The sequence below is a fragment of the Meles meles genome, chromosome 2 (assembly GCF_922984935.1).
Source record: "Meles meles chromosome 2, mMelMel3.1 paternal haplotype, whole genome shotgun sequence".
NCBI classification, from domain to species: domain Eukaryota; kingdom Metazoa; phylum Chordata; class Mammalia; order Carnivora; family Mustelidae; genus Meles; species Meles meles.
In genome coordinates this window covers 25,878,855-25,904,077 of record NC_060067.1, presented here as the reverse complement: position 1 = coordinate 25,904,077, position 25,223 = coordinate 25,878,855, and positions in this window count along the sequence as shown.

Here is a 25,223-nt window from a genome sequence, read left to right as displayed (position 1 = left end):
ACCTTTTTGTGTCTTCCATTTCTTTCATGAGTGTTCAACATCGGCCACAGCGATTTCTTTCAAGACACATATCCAAAGGCAAGGGAAACAAAAGTGAAAACGAGCTTTTGGGACCTCATCAGGATAAAAAGCTCCTGTACAGCAAAGGAAACAATCAACAAAACAAAGAGGCAACCCACAGAATGGGAGAAGATATTTGCAAATGACACTACAGACAAAGGGCTGATATCCACGATCTATAAAGAACTTCTCAAACTCGACACCCAATAAACAAATAATCAAGTTAAAAAATGGGCAGAAGACATGAACAGACACTTCTCCAAAGAAGACATACAAATGGCTAATAGACACCTGAAGAAATGTTCATTACCATTAGCCATCTGGGAAATTCAAATCAAAACCACAATAACATACCACCTTATACCAGTTAAAATGGCAAAAATGGACAAGGCAAGAAACAACAAACGTTTGAGAAGTTGTGGATAAAGGGGAACCCTCTTACACTGTTGGTGGAAATGCAACAAAGTGGTTGTTGGTGAAGCCACTTTGGAAAACAGGGTGGAGGTTCCTCAAAAAATCAAAAATAGAGCTACCCTATGACCCAGCAATTGCACTACTGGGTATTGACCCCAAAGATACAGATGTAGTGAAAAGAAAGGCCATATGCACCCCAGTGGTCATAGCAGCGATGTCCACAATAGTCAAACTGTGGAAGGAACCGAGATGCCCTTCAATAGATGAATCGATAAAGATATACACAATAGAATATTATGCAGCCATCAGAAAGGATGAATATCCAATTTTTGCATCAACATGGATGGGACTGGAGGAGATTATGCTGAGCGAAATAAGTCAAGCAGAGAAAGTCAATTATCATATGGTTTCATTTATTTGTGGAACATAAGAAATAGCATGGAGGACATTAGGAGAAGGAAGGGAAAAATGAATGCGGGGAAATAGGAATGGGAGAAGAACTATGAGAGACTATGGACTCCAGGAAACAAACGGGGTTTAAGAAGGAAGGTGGGTGGGGGAATGGATGAGTCTGGTGATGGGTATTAAGGAAGGAATGTATTGCATGGAGCACTGGGTGTTACATGCAAACAATGAATCTTGGAACACTACATCAAAAACTAATGATGTCCTGTATGGTGACTAACATAATATTAAAAAAAAAAGTTTTATCTAACCCTAAAGTCTTTGTCTGTTCTACTTTTCTACTTTCTTCCTATGGGTAACAGAGGAAACAAAATCAGGAGCATGAAGGATCCAAATCAGGTTAAGGTTCTCATGCCACAGTTTAGGAATCAAGGGAAGTCAATCCAATTGTTAAGTGAGGACCAGGAACATTCAAGGTGAGCACAGGTAAGGAAAGCATCCCTGTTTCTAGTCACCTGCTAGAACAGGGCAAGACTGCATAAGGAAGTCACCAACAGAAAGAAGAGTGGTAGCCCTTTTAATACCCAGCTGCACCAAGAGCTATACATTTAAATATGCCTCTGACTATACCTGGGCTTGGTGCCACCCTAATGCTGCTTACTCCTGCAGAGGTCCAACAAAATAAAGAGTAAGTACAGAGTAGGGGACGGGTGTGCTCAACACAGAGTTTGGATCACTGTGGGCATGAAGCCTTGCCTCAAAGTTAGAGAAAGAAAATTTCAATTGTATATGATAAATAGCCATGTAAAGCAAGGCAGACTGCATTGGCCTAGCCTGACATATTTGAAAGAGGAATAGCAAATAAGACTCACCACCACCAGAACTCCATGGAAAATGATCTTGAGAAAGACTCTGAAAGTCAGCGAGTCCTGGCAAACTTGATTTCAAGTTTGTTCATAGATGATAAAGATGTGGTTAGAATTGAAGAGATAAAGATAATGTGTTGGTGTAGAATTCTGTCGTAACTGAAAAGCTGTGCATTTGTTCTGAGTTCTTCTTAACTACTTCTGGGTATTTAACTCTTTTAGAGAATGATAGATGATAATAGCTTTTAAAAAAATCCCTAGTTGGCAAAAATAAAAATTGATTGTCCTCTCTGAACTCTTCGCAGTTTTTTCCCTTTTACTCTTTGAAAACTCCAAATGTTTGAGAACCAATGCACCTTCCAACATGGTTTCCCATTCTTACTGACAGAGGTCATAGACTGAAGGCTTAATGAGTCAAATTCAGCCCACAGAGTATTGTAAAGGATTGTAGAGGATTGTGGTTTGGCCACAAAGGATGGTAAAATTCTAACTGACAATTAACTGACAATATTTTGAAAAGAAGAATGTAGATACAACTCTGGATTGCTGGCTTCTCCTTAAAGTTCAGATGATCTAAAAATGAAATCCTGTCCTTTGAGACAACATGGATGGCACTTGAGGACTTTATGCTCTGTGAAATAGTCAGAGAAGGACAAATATTGCATGATTTCACTTATATGTGGAATCTAACAACAACAACAAAAAGCCAAACTCAAAGAAACAGATTGAATGGTGGTAGACAGGGGCTGGGGGGAAATGGGAAAATGTTTGTCAAAGGATATATAAGTGCCCAGTTATGAGTTATATTCTGGAGTTCTAACATTCAGCATAATGACTATAATTAACAATATTGTATTATGTACTTGAAAAGTGCTAGGAGAATAGATCTCAATATTCTCACCACAAATATATATGTGTGTGTGTGTGTGTGTGTGTGTGTGTGTGTGCGTGTGTGGAAATGGATGTGTTAACAACCTTATTTGGGGGATCATTTTGTAATATATATGTATATTAAACAAACATGCTGTACACCTTAAACTTACACAATGTCAATTATCTCCCAGTCAAGCTAAGATAATAAGGACGGAATTCCAGAGACCTGGCTACCCCAGACCTACATTCCCTGAGGGAGAGCGGAGTGGGCAGTGGCTGCTCCCTGTGGGAGAGGCAGGTGTCTAGGTGAACGCACAGCAGGCCCTTCCTACCCTGTGATACCTGGTAGGTCTCTGCAGTAATGGCCCTAGGGTGTCTGTGCCTCTTGGCATCCATGCCCTGTCACCATTTTCTTCTGCACTCCCAGGACTTTAGACTTGCCTGGGTGACTCACTTTGGTCAATGGGACAGTGGCAAATGGAAACACCCCTGAAGTTTGAAAAGTGCTTTCACAGGGAATACTATCATCTCTGGCTGCTGAGAACCACGAGGCTGTCCTGAGAACAAACCAGGCTAGGCTACTGGGAAGGCCCTGAGGAGGACAACCAACGCAACCCACAATCTCCCCAGACAGGGAGGGCCTTCCAGACTGGGCAGACCCAGCTGAACCAGGAACTGAGGTTAGCCACATGAATGAGCCCAGGTGAGGCCAGAGGAGAAAGTGACCCACCAAGTCCAACCCAGATTCTACTATTAAGTGCTTATTTTAAGCCATTCAGTTTTGAGGTGCCTTGTTCTGCTGATAGCACACCCTTGACGTTACTCATCTATCTTGGCTTCTGGATGATGAAAGCAGGTGGGCCTGTAACTCCTACCTGGAGACCCAGCAGCCCCTCTGCATATCCTGAGGCACACACATGCACATCCATCTGGAGACGCTTGATATTAAATGAGATCTGGACATTTAAACTGTCCGCTCTGTCCCCCAGACAGCACCTGGCACACAGTTGGCCCTTAATAAATATCTTGTGAATGAATAAATGAATTCACAGATGTGTCCCTAAGTAATTTAATTCAACAGGGAGGCTGGAGGCGGTCACCACCCCCAGGACTTCAGCACCAGAGGACTCTCTGGGATAATCTCTGGGTAGCAGGAAGGATGGCTGAACACCCATTCCAGCCAGACCACCGGCCTCCCAGACACCCTGCTGTGTCTGCTAAACGAGTCTTGGAAAACCAGCACATGTGAGCCTACTCAACGGGGATTGAGGTTTGACAAGACTGATAATAGCAACCTATTTGTCATTTGTGTTAGTTTTCCATGAGCACTGACAGGGGTCTAAATGGCGAGGAGACTTTCCTACCAAGGCTGAAGGAAATACGATGTAGCCAGGGGTGTCAGCTGAGGGACAGCCAAAATGAGAGCTGGATCTTATTCACCTGCCGAGGGAATTGTGACTGTGATTTTTCAAGGGATTAAAAAAAAATGAATGGCATGTGGAAGAAAAACCTGGTTACCCTGATCACACCGATGTGAATGTGTAACATTCTTGTTTCATCAGCAGAAATGTTCAGCAGGGGAAACGGTCTCCTGCCCTTTACCATTTCTTTTTCTTGCTCATTCTCTTTCCTTACTCAAAAATAAGAGGATGTTCATTAAATTAATCACAGACACCCTTCTGGGGAGATGGATAGCAAGATGGAAACCATAACAGTTGGAGAAGTGGGAAGCCATTCAGAATCATAGAATTGGAAGTCCTAGATTTTAGTAGAATAGGCTGCTTCTTAATTGCTTTGTGACAGAGCCAGCCAGTCTGTCTACGCCCTCGTTTGCTCATCAACGAGATGGTGGGAATAGTATCTATTGGGCCAACTTCATCAGGGCTTTGAGATGAGATGAGAAAACATGGGTGAAATTGTCACCAAGCATTAATGATTATAGAATAAAAATGGTAATGATCAGGGCGCCTGGGTGGCTCAGTGGGTTAAAGCCTCTGCCTTTGGTTCAGGTCATGATCTCAGGGTCCTGGGATCGAGCCCCACATCGGGCTCTCTGCTCAGAGTGGAGCCTGCTTCCCTCTCTCTCTCTGCCTGCCTCTCTGCCTACTTGTGATCTCTCTCTGTCAAATAAATAAATAAAATCTTTGGGGGAAAAATGGTAATGATCCATAGGCACAAACACAAGAAGAGAAATGAAATCTGGGCACAGCCCTCCTACCATGGCACTATGGCTGAGGTGACGGTACACAGTGAGCAGTGGGAGGGACAGGAGTGCCAACCACAAACCATCAAAGTAGGAGACAGAGGAATCGGGATGAGATAAACACTATGAAATCAGAAACAGACATATGTGGGAGGTCATAGGATAGGGATTAGAGGTGTCCAACCCTAGGGACAGTGGGGCTCAACCAGGGAGGACATGGGGCGCTGAGTGGACTGCTGCTGGTTTTGCCTGCTCAGCATTTGTTCCTCCTTCCTGTCTTCCCTCTGGGGAGCTCTCCATTCCTTCACTCATGTACCGTACCCACAGCCCGAACAACAGCCTTCCGTGGGAATGGCCCTAGTCCATTCAGCTTTTATTTGCTAGGAATGAAATCTTTACTGGAGTGGCACATGGACAGGAAAGGTCTAAAGAGACTATATTCCTTAGAAGGACTTTAAAAAAAAAATTCATGAGACCTGCTACTGAAATCTTCCAAGCTACCCTCATTCCAATCCTTTCTGAGACCTAATTGGCCAAATAAGTCAACCGTTCTTGATTCTTTGAATCACCCAGAATCCTTCCAATATCTTCCCTTTTTCTTTTCCTTTTTTTCTTTTTCTTTTTTCTTAACCAGAGTCCATTTCCACTGCTTATAAATAAACAAAAAACAAATGTAAATGGCCAAGGCATCTGCCTAAGTTCTGGGCTCATAGACAGGGATGGGTTTCTCCCACATCTCACTGTTCTTGATGGTGTCAACCTTCTCCTCACACCGTCCCACCCTCTTTGCTCCTCCAGGTTTTCTGACACAGCCTGAGGAAACTGTGGGGCCTCTGGACAGGGAAGTATGGGAAAGAAAGGAGTATAAGTCAAATCCAAGATTTAAATCAAAGCTGCTACTAGGATATGAGAACAAACTGGGGTCAGTGATGACTCTCCCCCAAATCTAGTAAAGGCAAAATCATCGTTGGGGTGTCATGAGTAATTTTAAATTCCACAATGTTAGGAGAATTGAGGAAAGCCACAGTGATAGGAATGGGCCAGCGAGAGCACATGGCTAAGGGACTCCTGGGCTCAGAGCCTTGTTCTGCCTCTTGTAAGAAGGGTGACCTTGGAAAAATTACCTAACCTCTCTGTCCCGCTTTTACCCCTCTGTAAAATGAAGACCGTAACAGTACAGGTGCCTGTCTCACAGAGTAGTTGGCAAGGATAAAATCGTCTGATACTTGTACCGAGAACCATGCTTGGCATCTTTCAAGCTTATATATAAGCTACATATAACCCTATATACAAGGGTTTATTAAATAAAATCATAAACATTTCCCTTAAGAAAATACTTGGAGCCTGAGGTGGTCTAGCCTGGAGAGGAAAAGCTTCCAAAAAAAAAAAAAAAAAACCCAAACTCTCAATAACAAGTATGAACTTTGCTGGTCTCACCACACACCATTTGACACTGAAGAAAGGATCAAAGGAAATCAGCAAACAGGGCCCTTGTGTCATGGTTGTTTGGGGTCAGTTATATCAATTGACCCTTATTTATTTTGTCTGAAAAGAGGAGGATAAGGCTCACCCATTGAGCTCACTGCTCAAAGAAGATGGATTGTAGCGTAAGAGCCAGAGAAAGGTAACACAAAAAGGGACCATCAGTGGTGGTCTGAGAGGACAAGTGATGACTAGCACTAGAATTGCTCTTGGCAATTCAGCTCCAATGCAATTGTTCCTTCCTAGTCAGGTACACTGGGGTTCGAGCTGCCAGCAGTGACTTCTTGCTTCTCCATCTGATGGTTTTCCCTGCCCCACTTGCTAAATTCTTCTCAGGCAGAGAATCTTTCTCTCCAATAACTTCAATGCTGAAGGGAGGGCTCTGACTGTGATAGGACCACCAGAGGGCTTCCCTGACTCCCCCTTTATCCAACGGTGCCTTCAGGACCATTCAATTTCCAGGCTCTCCGCAGCTTACAGGCTATGCCACGCACACCCGATCAGCCTCCAGTTCTTCCCATATTCCTCTCCTAAAGCCTCTTCCATTTGCTCTCCCCTGCACATTCCAACCCACATTCCCCAGTCTTTCGTAGGATTATTTTAAGACCTTCATAGACCCTAAGCATTATTACTCTTGAAGGTCCCATCCCATATCCAAAACGACATCCTAAACTGTCTCCACATCCACCATCAAAGAGAATTTCCACATAGTAATAGATGGATTGAGTTGCTGTTGACAAGTTGACATGCAATTACTTTTTTTTTTTAAGATTTATGTCTTTACTTTAAAGAGAGACAGAGAGAGAGCAAGTGAGTGAGTTCAGGAGGGAAGGGCCAAGGGAGAGGGAGAAAAAGTCCTAAGCAGACTCCACACTGAGTCAGGGCGTGATCTCATGACCTTGAGATCGCGACCTGAGCTGAAACCTCAAATCAGACGCTTAACGGACTGCACCAGCCAGGTGCCCCACAATTACTTTTAATAGATACTTAATTAAACATTTTAATTAAAATTTTGTAGCTTTCTTTTTATATTTTGGAAAAGGGAATTCTCAAAACAAAATTTTTACTGGCCTTTGAAAATCTCATAAGCCCTACATATTGTGCCTGTAGTGGATAAAATGTCCCTGTCTTTCAACCAAGGACAGTAGCTAGAAAGAGATCCAATCTCCCGCCCTTTAAGAAACTAAACAGTGCATTTGGAAATGGAAAGTTGGGCTTGCTATGAGATTGTGCTGATCCAAAGCCAAAGAAAACTGCATAAGGGAGAGAGCACAACTGATAAGCTAAAGATCACACATCTGATATTATTAACATCATCACACATTATTATTATTAATCATAATAGCCACCCCTTGTTAAGTATTTCCTGTTTATTTACTGGAGGCTTTACATATCATCTCAGCTAAACTTAGAACGTAACAGAACACATAAGATCCGCATTTTGTTAGTGAGACAGCAAAGACTGATGGGGTAACGAGAGGCACAGCTGAATTTGACTCGAAATCCAACTGACTTCAAAGGATGTATTTTCTGCCTCACCATTTGCTTGGCACTTTCTTGCATTAACTAAAATTATCAGACCAGGTAGTACCATACATATCTGTGACGGTTAATTTTTTTTTCCATTTTATTTATTTTTTCAGCGTAACAGTATTCATTCTTTTTGCACAACACCCAGTGTTCCATGCAAAACGTGCCCTCCCCATTACCCACCACCTGTTCCCCCAACCTCCCACCCCTGACCCTTCAAAACCCTCAGGTTGTTTTTCAGAGTCCATAGTCTCTTATGGTTCGCCTCGCCTCCCCAGTGTCCATAGCCCGCTCCCCCTCTCCCAATCCCACCTCCCCCCAGCAACCCCCAGTTTGTTTTGTGAGATTAAGAGTCATTTATGGTTTGTCTCCCTCCCAATCCCATCTTGTTTCATTTATTCTTCTCCTATCCCCCTACCCCCCCATGTTGCTTCTCCATGTCACACCAGTCAGAATGGCTAAAATTAACAAGTCAGGAAATGACAGATGCTGGAGAGGATGTGGAGAAAGGGGAACCCTCCTCCACTGTTGGTGGGAATGCAAGCTGGTGCAACCACTCTGGAAAACAGCATGGAGGTTCCTCAAAATGTTGAAAATAGAACTACCCTATGACCCAGCAATTGCACTACTGGGTATTTACCCTAAAGATACAAACATAGTGATCCGAAGGGGCACGTGTACCCGAATGTTTATAGCAGCAATGTCTACAATAGCCAGACTATGGAAAGAACCTAGATGTCCATCAACAGATGAATGGATCAAGAAGATGTGGTATATATACACAATGGAATACTATGCAGCCATCAAAAGAAATGAAATCTTGCCATTTGCGACGACGTGGATGGAGCTAGAGCGTATCATGCTTAGTGAAATAAGTCAATCGAAGAAAGACAACTATCATATGATCTGTGATGGTTAATTTTAAGTCCCAACTCGCCTGGGTCATGAGATGCCCAGATATTTGGTTAAACATTGTTTTGGGTGTTTCTGTGAAGGTGTTTTTTCTGATGTTGTTTCTGGTTTTTAAATTCAATTTATTTAAACAAAAACAGTCCACCCATTTTCCCTCCCCTGCCCCCCTCTGATGACCACCAATCTATTCCCTGTATCTATGAGCTCAGTTTGTGTGTGTGTGAGATTATATGGTATTTGTCTTTCTCTGACTTAATTCACTTAGCATAATGCCCTCAAGACCCATCCATGGTGTCAACAAATGGCAAGGCTGACATTTTGTGAGGCTGAATAATAGTACACTGTACGTGTGTGTGTGAGTGTGTGTGTGTGTGTGTGTGTGTGTGTGTGTGTGTGTACATATACCAAATCTTTATCCATTTGTTCACCCAGGGACACTTGGGTTGTTTCCATGTCTTGCCTCTGTAAATAATGCTGCTGTGATAGTAAGAGTGCACATATCTTTTCAAATTAGTGTTTTCATTTTCTTCAGATAAATAGCTAAAAGTGGAACTGCTGGATCATATGGTAGTTCTACTTTTAATTTTGAAGAACCTCCATACTGTTTTCCACGGTGGCTTCACCAATTCACATTCCCATCAATAATGAGCAAGGGTTCAATTTTCTCCACATCTGTGCCAACACTTACTATTACTACTTTTCTTGATAGTAGCCGTTTTCACATGTGTGAAACAATACTTCATTGTAGTTTTGATTAGAACTCTCGGATAGTTAATGATATTGAGAATCTTTTCATGTATCAGTTAGCCGTCTGTATATCTTCTTCCAAAAATATCTATTCTGACCTGCCTATTTTTTAATCCGATTGGTTTTTGTTTGTTTGTTGTTTGCCATGGATTTTTTTAATTCTTTTGATATTTTGGATATTATTCCTTTTTCAGATATATGATTTGCAATTATATTCTTCCATTCAGTAGATTGCCTTTTCATTTGCTGATGATTTCCTTTGCTGTGCAGAAGATTTTTAGTTTGATGTAGTCCCACTTGCTTACTTTTGCTTCCACTGCCCTTGCCTTTGGAGTCAGGTTCAAAAAGCCATGCCAAGACCATTGTCAAAGAGCTTATAGCCTATGTTTTTCTCTAGGAGTTTTATGGTTTCAGGTCTTCTGTTCAAGTCTTTAATGCATTTTGAGTTAATCTGGGGGCATGGCGTAAGACAATGAGCCGGTTTCATTATTTTGCATGTAGAGGTCCAATTTTTCCAACACCATTTGTTGAGGAGACTATCTTTTCTTCATTGTATACCCTTAGCTCTATTCCCCTAAATTAACTATATATGCGGGTTCATTTCTAGGTTCTCCATTCTGTTCCACTGATCTATGTACCTGTTTTTACGCCAATACCATACTGTTTAAATTACTAAAGCTTTATAATCTAGCTTGAAATCAGGTTACATGATGTCTCTAGCTTTGTTCTTTCGCAATATTGCTTTGACTACTCAAGGTCTTTTATGGTTCTGTACAAATTTTAGGATGTTTATTTCCATGAAAAATGCCATAGAAATTTTGATGGGGATTACATTGAATCTGTAGATTGCTTTGGGTAGAATATTCTTCCAATCCATGAGCATGAAATATCTCTGCATTTATTTGTGTCTTCTTCAATTTCTTTCATTAATGTTTTATAGAGTTTAATATACAGGTTTTTTACCACCTTGGTTAAATTTATTCTTAGGTAGTTTAGTCTTTTTTATTTAATTGTAAATAGAATTGTTTTCTTAATTTATCCTTCTGATAATTAATTTGTATAAAGGCATAAACTTTTGTGTATTGATTTTGTATCCTGCAACTTAACTGATTTCATTTATTAGTTCTAACAGGGTTTATTTTTTTGTAGTCTTTATGGTTTTCTATTTATATTACATCATTATAAGTGGTGAAAATTTTACTTCTTCCTTTCCAATTGGGATGTCTGGAGGTTTTGTTTTGTTTTGTTTTTGTTTTTTTGTTTTATTTGCCTAATTGCTGTAGCTATCAATATTATGTTGAATAAAAGTGTGAGACTGGACATCCTTGTCTTGTTCCTGATCTTAGAGAGAAAGCTTTCAGTTTTTACCATTCAGTGTGAGACTAACTGTGGGCTTATCACACATGACTTTTATTATATTGAGATATGTGCCCTTATATATGCTTTTTTGAGTTTTTATCATAAATGGATGTTGAATTTTGTCAGATGCTTTTTTTGCATCTGCTGAGATGACCATATGATGTTTATCCTTCATTTTGTAAATGTGGTGTATCACATTGACTGACTTGTGAATGTTGAATCATTCTTGCATCCCTGGAATCCCACTTGGTCATGGCTTATAATCTTTTTAATGCATTGTTGATTTCAATTTGCTATATTTTGTATTTTTGCATCTATGTTCATCAGGGATATTGGCCAGCAATTTTCTTTTCCATGGTGTCTCTGTGTGGTTTTGTTATCAGAGTTATGCTGGCTTCATAAAACACATTTGGAAGAGTTTATTCCTCTTCTGTTTTTTGTAAGTGTTTGAGAAGGACTTTTATTTTTTTTTCAAAAAGTTTTTAAAGAGGTGAGGAAGGGACAGAGGGAGAGGGGGACAGGGAATATTAAGCAGAGCTCAATCTCATGACCTTGAGATCATGACCTGAGCTGAAATCAAGAGTCAGACTAAGCCAGTTAAGCTACCCAGGTACCCCAAGAAGGATGGGTTTAATTCTTCTTTGAATGTTTGGTAGAATTCACCAGTGAAGCCGTCTGGGCCCAGACTTATTTTGGGGGAGCTTTATGATCACTGATTCAATCTCCTTACCAGTAATCAGACTTTGGTTTTCCTATTGCATCACAATTCAGTCTTGGTAGACTGTATGTTTTTAAGAATTCCATTTCTTCTAGGTTGTTCAATTTTTTTTAGCATATAATTGTTTAAAATAGTCTCTTTCGATCCTTTGTATTTCTGTGGTATCAGCTGTAACATTTCCTCTTTCATTTCTGATTTTGAGTCCTCTCTTTTTTTCTTACTGAGTCTGGTAAAAGCTTATCAATTATGTTTATCTTCTCAAATAATCAGGTCTTAGTTTCATTGTTTTCATTCTTCTGTCCTTTCAGTATCTATTTCTTTTGTTTTTTTTAATTTATATTCTAATCTTTGTTATTTCCTTCTTTCTTATTAACTTTGTTCTTTTTCTAGTTCCTTGAGATATAAAGTTAGGTTAAGACTTTTCTTATTTCTTAATGTAGGCATTTATCACTATAAACTTTCCTCTTAGAACTGCTTTTGTTGCATCCCATTAATGTTGGAATGTTGCATTTCTATTTTTATTTGTCTCAAGGTATTTCTTTTATTTCTCTTTTGATCTCTTCTTTGACCACTTGGTAACATGTTGTTTAGTCTCCACATATTTGTGAGTTTTCCAATTTTCTCTGTGTAATTATTTCTAGTTTCATACCACTGTGGTGAAAAAAGATGCTTGAAATTATTTCAGTTCTTTTAAGTGTATCAAGACTTGTTTTGTGGTTTAACATATGATCTGTCCTGGAGAATGTTCCATATGCACTTGAGAAGAAAGTGTATTCTGTTGCTTTTGGATGAAATGACTATAAATATCTGTTAAATCCATCTGTGTTAACAAGTCATTTAAGACCAATGTTTTCCTTATTTATTTTCTGTATGGACAATCTACCCATTGATGTAAGTGAGGTCTTCTATTACTATATTTCTATATATATACTATATATACTTCTATTAAAGTCCCCTATTACTATATTTCTCCCCTTAGATCTGTTAATATTTGCTTTATATATTTAGGTACTCCTATGTTGGGTGCATAAATATTTACAAATGTTACATCTTTTGTTGGATTATCCTTTTTATCATTATATAACACCCTTGTCTCTTATTATAGTCTTTGTTTAAAGTCTGTTTTGTCTGGTATAAGTAGAACCATTGCAGCTTTTTATTGTTGTTGTTTCCATTTGCTTGAAATAGCTTCCTCCATCCCTTCACTGAAGTCTGTATGTGTCTTTACATTCACAGTGAGTCTCTTGTAGGTAGCATACAAATGGGCTTTGTTTTTATTTGTTCATTTGTTTTTTAATCCAATCAGCCACTCTATGTGTTTAAATTACATGTAAAGTAATTATTGAGAGGTATGTGCTTATTGCCCTTTTTAAATGGTTTTCTGACTGTTTTTATAGTTCCTCTCTGGTCCTTTCATCTCTGGCTCTCTTCCTTTGTGGTTTGATGACTTTCTTTAGTGATATGCTTAGATTCCTTTCTCTTTATCTTTTATGTATTTACTATAAGTTTTTGTTTTGTAGTTACCATGAGGTTTGAATATAACAACTTGTATCTGTGATAATCTATTTTAACTTGGTAACAACTTAAGTTTAATCCTATTGTATAACTCAACATTATTATTCCTATCTTCCCATTCTATGTTGTATTTTTTTTAAATGTCAAGGTAGGGGGCTGAGGGTCCATATCTGGGCTCTCTACTCTGTTCCACTGGTCAATGAGTCTGTTTTTATGCCAGTACCACGCTGTCTTGGTGATCACAGCTTTGTAGTAAAGCTTGAAATCGGGTAACGTGATGCCGCCAGTTTTGTTTTTGTTTTTCAACATTTCCTTAGCAATTCGGGGTCTCTTCTGATTCCATACAAATTTTAGGATTATTTGCCCCAGTTCTTTGAAAAATACTGGTGGAATTTTGATCGGAATGGCATTAAAAGTATAGATTGCTCTAGGCAGTATAGACATTTTAACAACGTTTATTCTTCCAATCCAAGAGCATGGAACGGTCTTCCATCTTTTTGTGTCTTCTTCAATTTCTTTCATGAGTGTTCTGTAGTTCCTCGAGTACAGGTCCTTTACCTCTTTGGTTAGGTTTATTCCCAGGTATCTTATGGTTCTTGGTGCTATAGTAAATGGAATCGATTCTCTAATTTCCCTTTCTGTATTTTTATTGTTAGTGTATAAGAAAGTCACGGATTTCTGTACATTGCCAAAATCTGAAAAAAGAAGACTGCCCTCCCTAACTGTATGGTACATGCCAAGTAGATAGCTTGTGCAAGCATACCCTGAATGTACTGTTAATTGCTATCTTGAGAATGTAGAGATCCCATCCCCCCTCTATATTCCTACTAAATAGAATATGTAGAAGACTGTGTTGTTCAGTGTTCAAGGTTGGGTACTCTAGGAGCAGCCAACTTGGAGTGTTTCCATGGTAATGAAGAATGTCCAAAGGGCAGGCCTTGATTCCTTGAAATGCTGGCTGTGTAAGGAAGGGAAGAGCTACCGCTAGTTGCTAGGCTAAGTTGCTACACTATAAGAGTTTGCTGCATGTAGATCCTAGCAGCAGATGCTTTGTCCAGTTAGCTGTTCCTGGATTCCCTTTTTATAAGTTCTCCCAATCAAACTATATCTTGATTGATATCTCTGGTCTTTTCTTTAGTCTTGCTGGACCATCAGCCACCCTTGGCTTAGAGTCTGCTACTGTGCAGCTACACGCTAAAATGGGTGGGTTTCATCTAATCAGTTGAAGGCCTTAAAAAGACTGACAATCTCCTGAATAAGAGGGAATTCCTCTTGCCTGACAGACTTTGAGCTGACACATTGGGTTTTCTTCTGCCTTCATGCTTGTACCAAAAGTTTAGCTCTTCTTGAGCAGTTGGGGGGACAGGAGCGCCAACCGCAAACCATCAAGGTAGGAGACAGAGAGGAATTGGGATGAGATACACACAGTGAAATCAGAAACAAACATACGTGGGAAGTAGTAGGGCAGGAATTAGAGGTGTTCAACCATAGGAACAGCAGGGCTCAGCCATGGGGGCGTAGTAAAGGTTGGAGAAGGGGATGATTTTATCTCTTACTTTGGAGTATGGGTCTGCTTTGAGACTTGTTTTTATGTTTGTTGTTCAGGAAGTAGGATTCAATGGGGTCCTATGGGATTATAAGCAGGGGAACTACCATGGTTCCGCAGGATTCCTTTGTAAATATCTTTAACTGCTCCTACACCCACTGCCAAAATCAAATATAATGTATTTGCATTAATTGTGAAATCAATCAGTTGAGTTGCAATAGCCTCATTGACCTATTATTGCTTTTTATAGATATTTAGTTAAATGTATTTAGTTGTGGCTACTTAAGTTTCTTCTGGTCAAACAGAGGATAGGTACATAGTTTAGGGAGGAACTAGCTAGGCATATGCATAATGCAGAAACCTGGCCTTGGCAACTTCACACTTAATCTCAGAAACAGCAAGAACTGAAGTCACTTTTACCACCTCGGTGGAGGGAAAGGCAACATTATATACTCCATAGGGGAAAGAGGATTCTGGTCTAGTAACCAGGATTATGCTCCTAGTTTTTCCACCCTGAGACAAAACTAAACTAAACTAAAGGCAAAGGAAGAAGAAGACAGCTTGCCCAAAATCATCTGTGTGGTAATGAGAAGGGGGAAGACCATTTTACCAACTCCTGCTATATATGAAGGACCTTATATACATGCATATAGTATTCCTAGGCCTTACAACAATCCTATGAGGTATATATAATCATCCTCCTCTGATGGTTGAGGAGATTGAGGCTCAGAAAAATTGGTTAATTTGATCTAGTCACATAGTTTCTAGTGGTTGAAAAGGGATTTGAACTCAAATCTGTTTAAAGTCTATATGCCTACTTTCTGGCATACTGTTGTTAGATTTTTTTTCTTTTTACCCCCCCCCCCTTTATAATAATAAATGAGATAGATAAGCCAATCTGACGGACTGTCCAGCTGCCAACCTCTTTTCCATGAAGCTCTGGGTTATAGTGCCCCAGAGTTACTGTTCAGTGGAGAAACATTTTTTATAAGCTTCTGTTTTTGATTCTGACTGTCTTGGTAGTTACCCTAGGCTGACATAATGCAGCTCTCATTAGTTTAATTGTCCAGGAACCTTGAAATTACCCTCTACTCCTCTCCAAACCCATGTTCCATGGTCTTCAAATTGAAGACGTCTGCTCTAACTCCTACTCATGCCTTTACAGTGCTGACTCTACCATTTCTGGCTGGGAGAGGTTATGTTTTCAAATATACTTTTGCATTCTAACTGCCTCTGCCTTGCCCTGTCTGATCAACCCAAGCTATGGTCACAGTTGTGTATAATTAGTTAGCTTCACTCACTGTCTCTTGTGTTTATGGTTCTCTGCTGAATTCTACATGACAAATGGCTATCCAAAGCCATGGGCTTGACCTCAGATGACCCTGTATTTGATTGCCTTCATGACCCAGTGCATGGGTCAGCACTCAGCATCTCCCATAGCTCTTGCTCAGCTAGTAATTGATTTCCATGTGAATTCCTGGCCTGTTGGTAGAACAGGGCCATTGGATGTGTTGACAGCACAGGCAGGAGGCAGCCTATTGCAACCACTAGAATATTCATGTCAAAAAAGTCCTGTGTTTAAGTGGTCTTACCCACCTAATGCCAGGAAGATATGATGACTACTAAAAAGGATTCCTATCCCAAGGCTCCCAGACTTCTCCTAAAAGCAGGGATTCAATGAACAATTCTCAATCCACAATACAGGAGTTTCTCCAATTTTCTTTTCAACCTTTTGTTTGCTTCTCTGCTGGCTGATGCCTATCAACCAGCAAAAAATGAGGAATAGTGTCTGGTCACAATTCTGTTTTTTATCTAGTGGTCTGATTATTTATGAACCATTAATACCTTCAGTTTAAGGGTTGTATACTCTTCTGTATACTTCTCTTGCAAAGACAATGTTTGTTCAACCTCAGTAAAGTGCAGTGAAGAAAAAAGGTCCTAGATAAGAAGTGTGAAGATTTGAGTCTTAGACCCAGCTCTGCTTCTCGCTGGTTGTGTACCTCTGCAATTACTTTACCTCTGGACATGGTTTCTTCATTTGTGAAATAAGGAGGAGGAGAAGAAGAAGAAGAAGAAGGAAGATGAGAAATAAAGAAGAAAGAAAGAAGGGAGGAAGGGGAAAATTACAGAGAGAGAAAGCAGTTGGACAAGATAAATTATTTCAAAACTCTACTCTGGCTTCCTGCATCATGTATTTCAAAGCTATGTTAATTAGGTGAATAAACATTTAGAATCATTATGTCCTATTGACGAATTGAATCCTTTATCATTTTATCAATAGACTTCTTTATCCCTGGAAATATTCTTTGTTCTGAAATCTGTTATCTATTAATAAAACTATTCTAACTTTCTTTTAATTTAATGTTAATACTGTATGTCTTTTTTTTTTACTTTTAATCTATTTTTTCTTCATATTTAAAGGGCCTTTTTTGTAGTCAGCATATAGTTGGGTCCTGTTTCTTTTTCCTCTTGTCTTCTAATTAAAATATTTAAATCATTTACATTTAATGTGATTACTGATATGACCGGATTTAAGTATATCTGTTCTTTTCTGATATTGAACTTGTAGTTTAATTGCACTGCACAAAGAGAATATACTTTATAGGATTTCTATTCTTTGAAATTGAGACCTGTCTTACTGGCCTAGATATGGTCGATTTTGGTAAAAGTTCATTGTATATTTGAAAAGAAAGAGAATTTTGAAGTTGTATTTTGTGTTCTATATATGTGTTCTATAAAGTAAATTAGTTAAAATGTTAAAAAAAATCTCTGTTCTTTGCTTCATTTTTTCTACGTTCTTATTTAAATTCTAGTTAGTTAACATATATGGTAAAATTGGTTTCAGGTATAGAATTCAGTGATTCATCACTTACATATAATATCCACTGCTGATCACAACTAGTGCCCTCCTTAACACCCATCACTCATTTAGCCCATTCCCCACCCACTTCCCTCCATCAACCCTCAATTTGTTCTCTATAGTTAAGAGACACTTATAGTTTGTTTTTTCCTTTCCCCTATGTTCATCTGTTTTGTTTCTTAAATTCCACATATGAGTGAAGTCATACAATATTTGTCTCTCTCTGCCTTATTTAACTTAGCATAATACATTCTAGCTTCATCCATGTTGTTGCAAATGACAATATTTCATTCTTTTTGATAACTGAGTAATAGTCCATTGTTTATATATACCAACTCTTCTTTATCTATTCATCAGTCAATGGACATTTGGGCTCTTTTCATAATTTGGCTATGTTGATAATGCTGCTATAAACATTAGGGTGCATGTGCCATTTAAATCAGTGTTTTTGTATCCTAAGGATAAATACCTAGTAGTGTAATTGCTGGATTATAGGGTAGTACTATTTTTATTTGGCAGGGTTTTCTTTTCTTCTTTTCAGTAATTTAAAGATATTGTTTCACTGTCTTCTCTGTAGTATTGTTTCCAATAAGATATTTGCTGTCATTTTTACCTTTGCTCCTTAGTACATTTCTTGTTTTCTCTGGCTATTTTTAATATGTTTTTATGGCTGTTTTTAACTAATTAGATTCTGGTGTCCTTTGATGTAGTTTTCATCATGTTTCATATGTTTGAGGTTTATTGAGTTTCTTGGCTCTGTGGGTTCATTGCTGTCATCAAATCTGGAAATCTTTCAGCCATTATTTCTTCAAATATCTTTTGTCTCCCCTCCCTGTATCCTCTGGGGACTCCAATTACATATATATTAAACCACTTAAATCTTTCTCACAGCTCATTGATGTTTCTTTTATTTTTTTCAGTTTTTTTTCTTTTTAATCTTTTAGTATTTCACTGTCAGTAGTTTCTATTACTATGTCTTCAAGTTCACAAATTTTTTTTCGGCAATATCAAATCTGCTGTTTACCCCAGTGAATTTTTATCGTACATTGTAGCTTTCATTTCTAAATATTCTATATGGATTTTTCCTATTCACATCTCTACTTAACTTTTGAACATATGTTTAAGGTTATAATTACTATTTTAGTATTGTGATCTGTTCATTCTAACATCTGTGTTAGTTCTGGATCAATTGCAATCGACTAACTTTTTTCTCTCCATTATGGGCCATATTTTTCTCTTTCTTTGCATGCTGGTAATTTTATGGAATGACTCCAGACATTGCAAATTTTACCTTGTTGGTTGCTGAATTCTCTTATATTCCTATGTATATTTTGAGCTTTGTTTTGGAGCACAGTTATATCACTTCGAAAGAGTTCGATCTTTTGGGCTCTTGATTTTTAGATTAGTTAATTGGTGGCAGCAAGTACTCATTCTAGGACAAATTATTTCCTATTGTGAAGGCAAGACTCTTCTGTATACTAAAGAACATACAAAAATCAATAAGAAACAATCCAACTTTAAAAAGAGAAAAACATTTGAACAGATACTTCTCTCTCTCTCCATATATATATATATATATATATACATATATATATATATATATATGAATGGCAAATAGCAGATAAAAATCCACACATCATTAGTTATTAGGGAAGTGCAAATTAAAATCATTATGAGATGCAATGGCAAATCTATTAGAATGACTAAAATTTTAAAAACTGGCTGTATCAAGTCTTGCTAAGGTTGTGGAGGAATAGGAATTCTCATATGCTGTTGGAGGATATGAAATGGCATAACCACTTTGCAAAATAGTTTGGCAGTTTCTTAAAATGTTAACCATATACTTAGCATAAGATACAGCCAATCCATGCCTACATAATTACCAAGAGAAAAGAATGAGTGCATATGTCCCACAAACACATGACATTCATAGCAGTTTTATTTGTAAAATCCCAAAATTGAAAACAAATGTCCATCCACAGGTGAATAACTTGTGGTGAGCCATTGAAAAACTATTGCTGAAATACTGTCCACAATAAAAAGGAATAAACTATAAATATACTCTACAATTTAAGAAGAATTCAAAATAATTATGCTGAGTGAAAAAAAACAGACAAAATAAGAGTGCATACTATATGATTCCATTTAGATCACATTCAAGAATATGCAACCTACTTTATTGTAAAAGAAAAGAGATCTGTATTTCCCTGAGGGCCTGGGGAAAGAAGGAAATCTGCAAGAGTGGGGAGGAATTGCAAAGGAACACAAGGGAACTTTAGCAAGTGATGGATGTGTCTATCATCTTGATTGTGATGATAATTTTATAGGTATATACATACGTCAAAACTTGTCAAATTGTACACTTTGAATATGTGCAATTTACTGTATTTCAGCTATACCATAATAAAACTATTTCTTTTTAAAAAAGAATATGAGATTGATTTAAAATAGGTTCTCCCTGGCCAAATTCAGGACAAGTTGTGCATGAAAAGAAATAATAATGGCAATGGATAGAATAAGGAAAATAATCCATGAATCCACAGTAACACTAAAAAAGAGAGGGAAAGAAAGAGAATATGAGGAGAGAGGAGCATACATGATGGGACTCTTCTTTATAAAAGAATGCCAGCCAACAAATATAGAAAGAATGATAAAATTAGAAAGTCACTTTTTAGCAACTCTCAAATCAATAATCAACTCAGGTAAAGACAATTGGTACTAAAATATTGGATAGAAGCCGTTCCATTAATATTAGCCTATTCATTGAGCTATGATTAAATTACACTCAATATATATTGTTCTTAAAAGCAGAAAAGTATATATTACTTCAGGAAGTTTCTATCAAAATAGTCAACAAAAGAGGGAAAGCTATGAACCTTTGGCATGGAGGAGTTGGGACTAGGTAACTGGGAAAGTCACTAATTCCCTAACCCTACGAGTTAAGTAATAGTAATTTTTCTGTGCCTAACAAACCCAGAAAGTCTTTGGATAAAGTTTGCTGGGGATGTGAAGGGAAGAGGGGCCGATGCTGGTGGTTGGAATTCAGCTGAGTGTGCTGAGCCAGTAAGTCCCTGGAAGTGCATCAGGCAAGGACAGCTCTGTTTTAGGTGTTCCTCAAATAATATTCTCAGTTTGTAATTACAGGTTTGTTATGATAATTACTTGATTCGTGATGAATTCTCCCACTAGACTGTAAGTACCAAGTGAGAAAGGTCCTGGTCTTTCTTGACTCAGCAGAAGTCCACGGGGGCACTGGTGTACAGTAGGAGTTTGCTAACTACTTCCAAAATGGTTAAGTGAATGAATGAGTGAATGGAAAATGAGGACAGCAGATCCTTCTTTAACTGAACTGCCCTATGTTAAAGCTAACTCTTGGCTGTACTTGTAAGCACCATGAGGGCAGAAGCCTGGCCTGTTCGTGTTGCTGCTTTAGCCACAACACCTAGAACAGTGCCTGATGCTCAGTAAACATTTGCTGGACTAATGAATTAGAATAGCTCTCTCCATCAGACTATAAATGTTGTGAGGGCAAAGACAGTATTTGTAATCCCTCCAGTGACAAGCACAGAGACCTGCACATAGTAGGGGCTCAATAAACATGTAATAAGGAGCAAATTAATGACTGATGAATACATGAATCCCATTCACACTTCTTTACTAAACAGTGAACATCACACACGTTCCAAGAAGAAGTAGTTCAGAGAAGGATAAATGGAGAGGATTGTTGAGAAATGGCTCATGGCAATGGACAGAAGGCCAGCTTGGTGGGACAGGGGAGGAGACATTGTGATATTTTCCACTCCCTAGGGCTGGACTCATTCTGACTTTGCCAGGAAAATGTTACCCACTAAATTCCTCTGCTCCCCCAAAGTGTCCACAGCCAACATTTCCTGTCCAGTGGCCAGGCTGGCTGCGCCCTTAGTCAATGACCTCCTGGAGGATGGCTCTCTGGAGTATGTGCAGGCAGTGGGGTCACCTTCACTTAGTCTGTGAAAGGAAATGGTCCAGAGGAAGAAAGACCATTGTCCAGGAAAAAAAGACATCGATAACCCAGGATAATTTTTGAAGCTCTGGATCTGGAAGTGGTGGTTTGGTTAAAGCATCAACCAAATGTAAAGAACAAACACACACACACACACACACACAAAAAAAAAAAAAACACAAAGGAGAGGAGACCAGACTAAACTTTTTGCTAATAAACCTATCATTTGAGGGAGCATTTTATTCTGAAACTGAGCTTGCTGAGAAAATTACACAACTATATTGTTCATATGCTCTGTGATTTGTTTGGAACAGAGTGCTGCCTGCCATTTAGGTCTCAAATCTCATTACCGCCATTGCTTCTAGGGCAGAAGTTTCTCTTTGCTCAGTGCTACAGACAAAGGCTCACTCGTTTAAGCTACACTTTCAACAATTAAATTCCAGCACAGCAAGAGCATTGTTTACCTAGAGTTTACAGTACTGGATTTGAACTGGTCCATATTCTTGAGTTCAGAGCTTTCAACTAAAAGAGAAGGCAGCCCACTGCCATGATTCCAGCCCCACCTGGAATCCTGTGGGAGAGCCCTGACAAATTAAGGAAAACTCCAGTTTGATTCAGACTGGATCAGATTTGATCCCCTAAGCCATCCAAAAGAGAGCAGTGGCTTCAATTCCATCAGGTCATTGAAAAGAAAAAGAAATGCTTTAGCTTCTTGTTACCCAAACTATTTTGAACGAACAGCATCAGAATTACTGAGATTTTTTTTTAAGATTTTTATTTATTTATTTATTTATTTATTTAAGAGAGAGAGAGCACAAGGGAGCATGAGCAGGGGGGTGGAACAGAAGCAGAATCCCCACTGAGCAGGGAGCCCAATGCAGTACTCAATCCCAGGACCCTGGGATCTGAGCTGAAGGCAGTCGCTTAACCAACTGAGCCAGTCAGGTGCCTCCAGCCTGATAATTTTTAAAAATGAAAAATCTTTGTGACCCTGGATTAGGCAATGGTTTTTTTAGATATTACACCACAAGCACAAACTACAAAATGAAATAGATAAATTGGTCATCATCAAGTTTAGACTTCAAAGAGTATGATTTTTAAAAAAAGTGAAAAGACAGCCTCTAAAGTGAGAGAAAATATTTGTAAATCATATATCTGATTAAAAAATAATCTAGTATCCAGAATATATAAACAGAGCTCAACAATAAAAAAGAGCACCCATTTTAAAAGGAGGGGTGCCTGGCTGGCTCAATTGGGAGAACATGCAACCCTTGATCTAGGGATCATGAGATTGAACCCCATTTGAGTACAGAGATTACTTTTTAAAAATGCATTTAAAATGTGTCAAGGATTGGGGCACATGGGTGGCTCAGTCAGTTAAGTGTCTGCCTTCTGCTCTGGTCATGATCTTGGGGTCCTGGGATCTATCCCTCCATCAGGCTCCCTGCTCAGTGGGGAATCTGCTTCTCCCCCCATGCCTTTCCCCACACTCATGTTCTCACTCTCTTTCTCAAATAAATAAAATCTTTAAAATTAAAATAAAATGTGCCAAGGATTTGAATAAACATTTCCCTAAAGAACATATATTAATGACAAAATTAATACATGAAAATATTCTCAACATCATTAGTCCTTAGAGAAATACAAGTAAAAAACACAATGAAATACCATTTCACACCCACTAGGATGGGTATAATAAAAAAATCAGACAATAACAAGAGTTGGCAAGAATGTAGAGAAACTGAACTCTCATACGTTTGGTGGGAATGTAATATAGAGCAGCAATTTTGAAAACCAGTTTGGTAATTCCTCAAAAAAATCTAACATAGAATTACATATGATTCAGCAATTCTACTCCTACTCCTAGGTATGTGTCCGCCAGAATTGAAAGCACGTGTCCACACCAAAACTCATACACAATGGTTCATATCAACATTATTTATAACAGTCAAAAAGTGGAAGTAACCCATTTGTTCACCAATGTGGCATATCCATACAGTGGAATCAGACATCAAAAAAAAAAAATGCTATACTTCAGGGAAGTACAAATCAAAACTACAATGAGGTATCACCTTATACTGATCAGAATGGCTAACCTCCACTGCACAAGAAACAACAGATATCCATGATGATGTGGAGAACGAGGAACCCTTGTGCACTGCTGGTGGGAATGCAGACTGGTGTAGACACGGTGGAAAACATCACGGAAGTTCCTCAAAAAATTTAAAATAGAACTACTGGGGTGCCTGGGTGGCTCAGTCAGTTAAGCATCTGACTCTTGGTTTCAGCTCAGGTCAGGATCTCATATTTGTAGGGTCCAGCCCCACATCAGATACTGTGCTCAGCAGGGTGTCTGCTTCTCCCTCTCCCTTTGCTCCTCCCCCTAGGCTCATGTGCTCTCTCTCTCTCGCTCTCTCTTGAATAAATAAATGAATCATTAAAAAGAAATAGAACTATTTACAATCCAATGATCACACTACTTATTGACCCCCAAAATACCAAAACATTAATTTGAAAGGATTTATGCCCCCCCATGTTTATAGTAGCAGTATCTACAACAGCTAAATTATGGAAGCAGCCCAATATATGAATGGATAACAAAGATGTGATGTATGGGGAGTGGAATATTATTCAGCCATTAAAAGGAATAAAATCTTGTCATTTGCAACAATATGGATGGAGCTAGAGAATATAATCTAAGCAAAATAAGCCATTCAAAGAAAGGCAAATACTGCAGGATTTCATGCATGGAATTTAAGGAAAAAAATGAACAAAGAAAAAAAGAGACAAACCAAGAAACAGACTCTTAACTACAGAGAACAAACTGATGGTTACAGAGGAGAGGTGGGCGAGGGGATGGGTGAAACAGGTGATGGGGACGAAGGAGGGTTTGTCACGGCGAGCGCAGGGTGATGTATGGAAGTGCTGAGACACTATATTGTACACTTGAAAGTAATATAGCACTATGCTAATGACACCGGAATTAAAATTTTAAAAATTTAAAAAGGGAGGGAAAGAATATTCATGAGCCTTGAGAACATCATGCTTAGTGAAAGAAAGCTGTCATGAAAGGTCACCTATTGGACGATCCAGTTTATATGAAATGCCCAACATAGGCAAATCCATAGAGACAGAAAGTACACCAGAATTTGTTCCATCAGGGGGAGGGAAATCAAGGAATGACAGCCACTGGTCATAGTGTTTCTCTTTGGGGTGATGAAGATGTCCTGAAGTTAGATGGTGATGATGGCTGCACAACCTTAAGAATTTATTAAAAATCACTGAATTTTATACTTTTAAATGGTGAATTTTATGGTAGGTTAATTATATCACAATCTAAAAAAAACATAGGTTTCAATCCAGACTCACTATCTCAGCATCTGCATTTTAACAAGACCCTTGGTTAATAATGAATGCACATGAACATGGTTTGAGAACCATTAATAACACGCTGGTTCTTATACAATCACGTATGTGGCTGAACTTGGAATCCATGGGGGAGCTTCTGAAACTGCTCCCTGATTTAATTATCTTTCTGTATCTTATCTGCCCAACTCACCTACCAGCCCCTGGGATGTCTGGGATGGGCCTCTTACCCCTCAACAGTTAGATCTTCATGCCAGGCACCCCTCACTTCTCAAAAACACAGCCTGCCTGATAGAAGAGTGGGGCCTCTCGGCCAGACGGCCTCGTTCAAATCACACCTGTGCCACTGACCAGCTGTGAGACCTTGGACAACTCACTGAACCTC